This window comes from Nicotiana tomentosiformis, chromosome 5 (assembly GCF_000390325.3).
Source record: "Nicotiana tomentosiformis chromosome 5, ASM39032v3, whole genome shotgun sequence".
Taxonomy (NCBI): domain Eukaryota; kingdom Viridiplantae; phylum Streptophyta; class Magnoliopsida; order Solanales; family Solanaceae; genus Nicotiana; species Nicotiana tomentosiformis.
The window spans coordinates 57,319,439-57,329,421 of NC_090816.1; positions in this window are offsets into that span (position 1 = coordinate 57,319,439).

The window sequence follows — 9,983 nt, forward strand, 5'->3', positions numbered from 1 at the left end:
TTTATGGGTGTATCACCTCCTAACTCCAAGTATATTTGGAGAACATCTCAGTGACATTAGACCCAAATTTCAGTTAATTTTTGAACATAACTTGCAACAACCTTTGCCGACATTTGTTTCACAACATGCTTGAATTCAAAACATAACATATAACTATTAAACAATTCAAACAACTTAGAAAACGAACTACTTAGCATATTAATCCCTCCTAAATTTACCCTGAAAGTACAGGTTATAGCAACTTTGATTCGTTTAGCCACCAACCCTTACGATACTTCCAATACACCTGTGTTAACTCATAATTTTCTCTGTAAAGGTCTTTAAACTTTCCGGCTTATATTGATTCACTTAAGATGCATTCCATCATTAAAGTACGGGGTGTAACATCCTTTCCCCCTCAGGAACATTCTTCCTCGAATGTTAACTCTTAAAGGCTTGCAGTCTCCTCGGTACACTGGACCAAAACCAACCTACACGCATCCATAAAACATACTATTCATGCCACACAGGGCAAATGTCTGTAAATAGCAACACTTGGCCTGACACAGTCGTTAATCATAAGTACTGCAAGTAAAAAATAAGACCTCACCTCATGACTTACTGGTTTGAACTGGGTCGTGCTGTAATATCCCTTCTCGAGCCATATCTTCAGTTTGAAATAGGTGGGGGTATTTAGATTTCATCTCTTTTGCGGCCTTACATGTCATTTATTCGATGTTCTTATTTCTCCATAATACCTTCACGGGTGCTACCTTTTTTAACTTACGGATCATTGGATCTAAAATAGCCACTAGAAAATCTTCATGGGATAGATGCTCTTTAATTTGAATTTCATATACCGGGACTACCTGAGAAGGGTCTCCAATGCATTTAATGGAACTCTTAAGGCAATTCAAGCTCATAAGCTACTCCGCCTATGCGTCGAATGACTCGGTCGGACCCAATATATCTCGAGCTAAGCTTGCCCTTCTTACCGCATATCATGATTCCTTTCGAAGGTGAAATATTTAGGAATGCCCAGTCGTTTATAACTTCCATATGTTCATACATTAGGAATTTTTATTCTACGACCTTCGCCATCGCATAATTTTTATTTTGATTCTCTTAGAACAAAATACAATTTTCACCTTAGATCTCACAGTTCTCGCTTTACTTTTCTTAAGCTTAGTTATCAGATTGGTACCTGTAAAATTGCTATTCAACCCTTTTGCCGCACCTTGCATAGAGATATATATATATATATATATATATATATATATATATATATATATATATATATATATATATATATATTTCTACTCTTCTTTAGGAGTGAGTGATTTAGGATAGGCTTCAACTTCTCAACCTCGTATTCTAGTTTCTTGACTTATCTCGGTCTCGTAAAAATATATATTTTACTTGTCATCTTAGCTCTCTCACATCCTTGATATTTTAAATTTGTGGTATTTTTGTAAAAGCTAACGCCTTTTTATTTTTAGCATAGCTTGTCCTAACAGACATTTTTGAACTGAACGATCGATCTGGAGAGTCGTTCACCCATGTTATACTTTATAGTCTGCAATTATCTCTAAAGTACCGACCATATGATGTCGCTCATCTCAGATCATGTCTTCTTATTTTTACAGTATTCTAGATTAGTACTCTACTATCGTCTGTGTTCTTACTCAAATGGTAACAATGATTCTCCCTCGCCCTGGTAATGTCTCTGAGTCCCAGAATAGTGGGGGCACATATTTAGCATGTCACCTCCACTTCATATTTTGTTATCTCTAAGGTTGTTACTCTTCTAACTAACTTTATCGTAAATCTATTATAGAATATGGACGTTGTGCTATCTCTCTTGTACTTCTACTATTAAGAGTGAATCTGTAATGCTCTGAGTCACGATTTTTATAATCATCTAGTTCTAATTATTAGACTCCTTATTTACTTAGCTAATGTAACTCTCGAGCTTTCTCTTCCCTCTCAGCCTTAAAGTGGGCTTAAACTTCTTCCAATTTTCAGGTCAAGGTATTAGATATTACATTAGCTTTCGTGGACATTATGGAACATCCATATTATAATCTTCTAACAATTCAAGCCTTTGTCTATGACGTGGACTCAATTCATTCTTTTAACTTATATCAGAGTCTCATATAATTGTAAGAATATCAATATATATGTTGCATGGATAATACTCTGAAATCTTAAGAGCGGTCATAACGTAACTAACTCAGGGTCAGAGATTGAATACTTCCTTTTGTGCCTTCCTAGTTGTCTTTAAACGTAAGCATTTACTTTTCCTTGTCGTTCTGTCACTTGTTGCATGAATACATGGCTTATCTTAGTGCCCACGCATACCGAAATATTGTGTAACTCATATTTTCTCGAATATTACTTTTCATTTTTACTTCTCGTTCATTAGTCATGATAGGAGCCACTTTCTTATGGAGTGCATACAATATTCTAACTAGACTGTTATTACAAGATCATTTCTTTTTCAAGTTACTATTCATAGGTCAAAGACTTCTTCCTTACTTCATCAGCTAGTCTTTTGTTGTGTTACTTAGGGGAGACCCTCTGACTCTTGTAAAGCTGTGAATTATTACATTGTATACACGACAAAATTTTCGATGTTCTTACTTGCCTATAATTATCCTTAGTTACTTACCTACATACCTTTGTGCTTGTAAGGTTACTTCTGAAATCAAATTTTAATTGTCTCCCCAGTGGAACTCTTTTTTATTTTCGTAACACTTATACGATACCTTTAACTATCCCAACTCCTATTTGAATATTTCTCAAGGATTAATCTCGTATCAGCAATACTAAATTCCCTATGCCAGGGTTCAATACTTTTATCTTGCATGATCTGCTGATTTATCTGTAACCTCTTGTCTAGCCATAACTAGGCTCTTCCTGAATCAGCTACTAACTACTCGTTTGTCCATTCTCATATCTATATTCTGTGTAACCTCTCTCAGGTTATCTCTTTTGTCTTAACTTACCTCTTTCACTGGCTCCTTATGTATCAAGTGTCCACTCGCACTTATTTATCAATTAACATCCTGGTCAGGAACCCTTACTGCCTATTACCGGTGTCGTGCTTGCATAACGTTCTTAAGTCGTGACATATCTATAAGATCTGAATAAATGCAGTCTCATTCCTTTCGCCTTTTTAAAGTATACTTCCTTTACCATTCTACATTTACCTGAACCTCTTAACTTTGACTTAATACCATATCACACCATCTTCCTCCCCTCCCCCCCCACCTTTAGGGGAGTACTAACATATAATCCTCTGAAGTTTTACCTGTAGGTGTTTTACCTCTTCATCTTTGGAGTGTTTCCACATTTTTAATGACCCTTACTCACCTTGTGGTAACCCTTCTGTACTAAGGATAGCTGAATCTCTTACAGACAAGGGTGGCACCTAGTATAAGTGGCACACTTAGTCTTAACCTTACTCTACTCACAACGCTGGCTAAAGGGGCGTCTTCCTAAATGACCTTTAAAGGTTATTCTTTTGTTTTCCATTCTGTTATTGCCGGAATGTGGTCTCTGATATTCTCTCGATGCTGACTATTATCGAATCCTCTGGTCCCTAATTCATGTTCAATTTATCTTGTTTACTAGCCCATACTGATTTCTATTACATCGGGGTCTAACATAGACTTCTGATAACCACATTGCAATCACCAACTCATTTCTCAAAATGAGGATATGATTTTATGGCTTATACTCTTTTATAGTCTCAAGGCCTGTCTTTTCTTTCACTTGACTATAAATTCTGTTATTCTGCCATATTTTGATAAACTGTTATAACCCATTTATCACATCTTACTCATGATTCTTTATTTAGTCATTTCTTATTCTCCTGCAAATGTTTTTGTCTATTACCTTATTTTGAAAACATCAACAAAACATTCTTTTGCTTTTAGCACCACTTGCTCCATCTCACTGACTCTTCGAGTCACCTAATATTCTCTCTTTACTATGGACGAGAGCCATACTAAGGTAAATATTTATCCCTTCCAAGATTCGAGTTCCTATCTTCTGAATTTTCTAAAAATTTTAGTATTTATATCTAACTATACTATTCTAGAGTGCACCACCTGGGTGTCTCACGAGGAGAACTATTATCACGTTTGCAATATCCTTCAGTAATATTAGTTAATACTAACAATCCATCCACCATTTTGGGTAACTCTAACCCAGTTGGAACCTGATTTCACACCCTTCTCTTAAACTATATCTGCTAGCTCCCATAAGGCATAACTGTGATGGGTGTGGCCAATTGTACATACCTCTATTACTATTAAAAGTAAAATCAGAATGCTTATATTTCTCTACCTGACTTGTAAATACTATTAATGTTCACTAACTCGGTACCTCGTACACTTTTTTACCTTGCTTATTTTACCTGTTGAAACTTATAATTTAACCTTCTGATACTCCTATGGCCTGCTACTCACAAGGTGTGTTTGTAATGACCCGATCGGTTATTTTGTGCATTTGATCCATGTTTTCCCTTTTGAAGCTTCCCATATGTGTATTTGTGTTTTTGTGAGTTGCGGGGATGGTTGGTTTCATTTCATGGAGGTTTTGAAATGATTTGGATTCATTAGTTCTTGGTTTAGAAGATAAAGTTGGAAATATTAACCGATGTTTAACTTTTGTGAAAATGACCCCAGAACGGTATTTTATGGCTTCGATGTGATTTTGGACTTGGGCATATGCCCAAAATTAAATTCGAAGGTCCCTGGGATGATTTAGCTTATTTTGCCGAAAGTTGGCAATTTGAAGGTTTAGAAATATTCTATGTTTTAACGTTGGTTGACTTTATTGCTTTCGCGTTCAAATTTTGGTTTTTAGACTTCGAATAGGTCCGTTTGTCATTTAGAACTTCTCTGCAAAATTTGGTGTCATTCCGAGTTGGTTTGATAGGAATCGGATGCTTGGTTTTGATTTTAGTGATTCTTGAGTTCATTGTAAAATTTCATGTGTTTTGATGTCCGGTTAGTGATTTTGTATATTATTTTGATATTTTGATTGCGCGAGCGAGTTCGTATGATGTTTGTAGAATTGTGTGGATGTTTGGCGTGGGTCACTAAGGGCTCGGGTGAATTTCGAACGTCTTTCGGATTGGTTTGAACTAGTTTCAGGTAGTTGGTATGCTGCTACTGCAGTTATCGCAATTGCGAAGCGTGTAGGAAGGGCTCAGGTATCACAAATGTGATGCCTTACTCACAATTGCAAAGAATAGGATAGGGATGGGTCGGTCGAAATTGCGACAATTTGTCCACATTTGAGGAAGGGACTAACTTCGCATTTGGGAAGCCGGTGACGCATTTGCGATATTTCCCTGGGTTGTCAAGCACCACAATTGCTCGATTTTGTCGGCAATTGCGAGGTTTCGCAATTACGAACCCGGGGTCGCATTTGCAACTTCTGTACCGGAACAAAATGGCTGGAAAATGGGACTTAGCTTCATTTATCATATTTTAGAACCCTAGACTCGGTAGGAGGCGATTTTTAAGAGGAATTTTCACATACAACTATTGGGTAAGTGATTTCGATCAATTTTCAATTATATGATGATTTATGAGATTTAATCTCCAATCCATGGAATTTGAAGAGAACTTTTGGGAAATTTTGTCTATGTATTAAAAAATGAAAAGTTTAGATTTGAGAGTCAAATTGGACCGGAATTTGAAAAGAAAACACATATATGGACTCATGGGGTTATGGGTAGTCAAGATCCACCCTTGGACTCGGGTTTTGGGCCCGGGGTTAACTTTTGTTGACTTTTGGGAAATTATGTAAAGATCTTAACTTTATTAATCGAAATTAGTTTCTCTTGCATTGTTTGATAATACTAAGTCATTTTTGTTAGATTTGAGTCGTGGGGAGGCGAATTTTAAGTGAAAAGCCATTTTTGAGTGTTGATTTAGCCTAGTTGAGGTATGTATCTTGCCTAACTTTGTGTGAGGGGACGTATACATGAGGTAACGACTGTGTACACAGGCTTATATTTGGAAATTGACCGGTTTAGACTCTTAGGTTACTTATAAGCATTTAATTGTAGTTGTTATTACATGATATCTCTTTCACGGTTGAGTTTATTCTTAAGCACTTAATTATAGTTCTTATTACATGTTATCTCTTTCTTTGTTGAGTTTACTCTTATGCATTTCCTTGTAGTTTTTATTACATGTTACCTCTTTCATTGTCGAGTTATTCTTATGCATTTAGTCGTAGTTGTTATTACATGCTATTTCTTTTATGGTTGAGTTTATTTTATGTATTTAATTGAAGTTGTATTTACATGGAAGTATCTTTCTTTGTTGAGTTTAATCTCTCATTTCATTGTGTTGTTGTTTGGACTCTTATATACATTATTGTTGAGCCGTGGGCTATGCGTTGTTATGATATTGGTATTGTTGTTTTGCAATGTTGTGGCATATGGGAACGTGTAGTGCGAATTAATTATTGTGTTATAATGAGATGCGCATGCGGCGGTATAAGGGTGGTAATATTAATGTGCATGCAACGAGATGAGGGGGCTAAAGCGCGTGAAGCTATTTCGGAAAAAATGTATTTTTAAAAAAAATGCAAGGTTCACGCGGCGATATAAGGAAGATTGTGATTGTGACCTGTGAAATGTGAATATGAGGTATGGTACCTCGGGGTGATTCTTGTTGTACATTCTATGTTGGAAACGGCTTGTTGATTTGAAAGGTTATTGTTTTTCCTTAATTCATTTCGCTTATATTTTGACTGTATCTGATTATTTGTTGTTTTTACTATATGTTCAATCCTTGTTGTCATTTATTCCTTTTACTTCTGTTGTTCCTTATATTAATATTCTGCTTTGTTGTTATTTATTACTTTTACTTCCATTGTTAGCCTTATATTAAAATTCTGCTTTGCTGTCATTTATTGCTTATACTTCTCGTTGTTAGATTATATTAATATTTTGCATAGGTTTCTATATCTAGTACGCGTCTTGACTTGACCTCGTCACTATTCTACCAAGATTAGTGTTGATAGTTAATGGGTACCGTTGTGATGTACTCATACTATGCTTCTGCAAATATTTGTGCAGATCCAGATACCTCTGCCCATGCCGGATGCTAGTGAGTTGATTCAGACATTGTGGAGACATCAAGGTATACCTGGTTGACACTCGCAGGCCTCAGAGTCACCTTCTAGTGAACATATGCTATTGTTTCTTTTGTTTTCGAACAATATTGTAATAGAGATTCCTAAAATTTCAGTAGAGCTTATGACTCTGTACTACCGATTTTGGTGTGTATTACTGTTTGGTCATTTTGATGATGTTATGTCACTTATCCATTTTTTTTATAGTTAATTGGATTTAACATGTTATTCTCACCATGTGTTAGGCTGACCTAGTCTTAAAGACTAGGTGCCATCACGATTCCTAAGATGGGATTTTGGGGTCGTGACAAGTTGGTATCAGAACTCTAGGTTCATAAGTGCTACGAGTCATAAGCAGGTTTAGTAGAGTCTTACATATCAGTATGGAGATGTCTGTACTTATCTTCGAGAGGCTACGAAACTATTAGGAAATTCGACTTATTTCATTCCTTATCTTGCGGATTTGTTGATTTCAGAATCTGAGCCTTTGTCTTTTTATTCTCTCACAGATGGTGAGGACACGCACTACTAGATCAACTAAGCATACACTCGCGCCCCCTGCTAGAGCTGCGAGAGGCCAAAGTCGAGATAGAGGCAAAGGAGGGGCATGTGCTATAGCTAGAGCACCTTCCAGAGCAGTGACAGAGGAGCCACCAGTAGCTCTAGTTGGGGAGCAGGCACTTGAGACGCCTGCTACTACCCCTAGACTCCAGGAGACCTTGGCATATTTTCTGAGTATGTTTGGCACTTTGGCTCAGGCGAGATTTAACTTAGTTGCACCAGCTACATCTCAGGCCGGGGGGGAGCTCAGACGCTTACGGCCCGTACTCTAGAGCAGCGGGTCCATGTTGATCAGGTTCTGATTTTTATGCCGGCACAACTTGTTATTGCGGTACAACCTAAGGTCAGGCCAGAGGCATCAATGGAGGAGAAGAGGAGGCTTGAGAGGTTCAAAAAGTATGATCCTCCTACTTTCAGTGGCACAGTTACTGAGGATGTACAGGGTTTTCTAGACTAGTGCCACTATATTCTCCACCCCATGGGCATTGTGCAGGTGAGTGGAGTTGCCTTTACATCATTTCAGTTGATGGGATTGACATATAGGTGGTGGACGGATTATGAGGAGGGTAGGCTAGTTGATGCAGCGCCACTCACTTGGGCTTAGTTTTCAGATCTATTTTTGAGGGAGTTTGTTCCCCAGACCCTCCGGGATGCGTGGTGCATAGAATTCGAGCAGCTACATCAGGATACTATGATCGTGTTAGAATAAGCCATAAAGTTCAGTGAGTTATCCCGTCATGCACCTCCTTTGGTTTCTACAGTCAGAGAGCATGTCCGTAGATTTCTCGAGAGGCTCAGTTATTGTCTTAGATTCAGTATGGCTTGGGAGTTGGAGACGGATACTCCGTTTCACTAGGTTTTGGAGATCACTTAGAGGATAGAGCGTATGCGTGGCTAGGAGAGGGAGGATAGGGAGGCCAAGAGGCTTCGAGATTCTGGAGAATTTAGTGGTTCCCCCACTGCAGGTGTAGCTCGTCATGGCAGAGGTTATGTTAGTCGACCAGTTCATTCGGCACTTCTGGCTACTTGCAGTGCTCCAGCTATTCTGAGGTCTCAGGTCGCACATTGTGCACAGCCACTTTCCAGTATACCTCCTCCACGGGGTGCCCACAGTAGTCATTCTAGCTGACTGGGTCAGACTCAATTCTAGCAGTCACGCCCATAGAGAGGTTGTTTCGAGTGTGGTAATACTAGGTATATGGTAAGAGACTTACCCAAACATAGGAGGGGTGCACCTTCTCAGGCTCCACGATTCCACGGGGTCCACAAAGTTCACAAGCTATGGTTGTTGCCCCCGTTGCCACTCCACCTACACCACATCTAGGGGTGGAGGTCAGGCGGGTAAAGGTCATCATAGATGGGTAGGCCAGGCCTGTTGCTATGATTTTCTAGGTAGGATTGAGGTTGTTGCATTAGATGTTGTCATCAGTTTTAATTGATTCGGGTTCCATGTATTCGCATGTGTCACCTTACTTTGCTCCATAGTTGGATATATTTGGTGATTCTTTGAGTGCCCCTTTATATGTGTCTATGCTTATGGGAGATTCTATTGTAGTAGACCATGTTTATCGATCGTGTTTGGTCAATATCGGGGGTTATGAGACCAGGGTTGACCTTTTGCTACTCAGTATGATGGACATTGATGTGATATTGGGCATGGATTGATTGTCTCCCTACCACGCTATTCTGGATTGTCACGCTAAGACCGTGACATTGGCTGTGCCAGGATTGCCAAGGTCGTCACAGTTGGAGTGGGGAAGTACATTGGATTATGTTCTTAGTAGGGTGGTGTCTTTCCTAAAGGCACAATGGATGGTTGAGAGGGGGTGCTTAGAATATCTAGACTTTGTGTGGGATATCAGTGTTGATACTCCTACCGTTGAGTTAGTTTTAGTAGTGAGAGATTTTCCATATGTGTTTCCAGTATACCTACCGGGCATGCCGCCCAATAGGGATATCGATTTTGATATTGACCTAGTGTTGGGCACTCAGCCCATTTCTATTCCACCATATCGTATGGCACTAGTGGAGTTAAAGGAATTAATGGAACAACTTTAGGAGGTTCTTGATAAGGGTTTCATCCTACTGAGTGTCTCGCCTTGGGATGCTCCAGTTATATTTGTGAAGAAGAAAGAGGACTCTATAAGGATGTGTATTGATTACACATAGCTGAACTAGGTTACGGTCAAGAACAAGTACCCACTATCGCGTATTGATGATTTGTTCAACCAGCTTTAGGGTCCTCAGGTATTCTCGAAGATTGATTTGAGGTCAGGGTG